Here is a 313-nt window from a genome sequence, read left to right as displayed (position 1 = left end):
AAATCGTCATTTCATGGATGTTGATCCTTGTGTCGATATGATGTATGAAGCTACAAGTTTTATTAAAGTAAATGTGATTCACACAGAAATTATATTTGTAATTAGATGTAAAAGGAACCATATTTTGGGAGAACAGTACCTGATGAGCCAGTGGCGTTACATACTGAGGTGATAAGCATAATAATGAAAGCAAGTTGCAATGTGTTATAGGGTAAATAAACATAATCGGAAAGCTGTAATTGTTTTTAACGCTTATTAAACATAATCAAAACGCTTTAGATTTGTTCTTTTATATTTATTTAACTTAATCAGA

The sequence above is a fragment of the Penaeus monodon genome, chromosome 29 (assembly GCF_015228065.2).
Source record: "Penaeus monodon isolate SGIC_2016 chromosome 29, NSTDA_Pmon_1, whole genome shotgun sequence".
NCBI classification, from domain to species: domain Eukaryota; kingdom Metazoa; phylum Arthropoda; class Malacostraca; order Decapoda; family Penaeidae; genus Penaeus; species Penaeus monodon.
Note: the sequence above shows the minus strand (reverse complement) of the source record.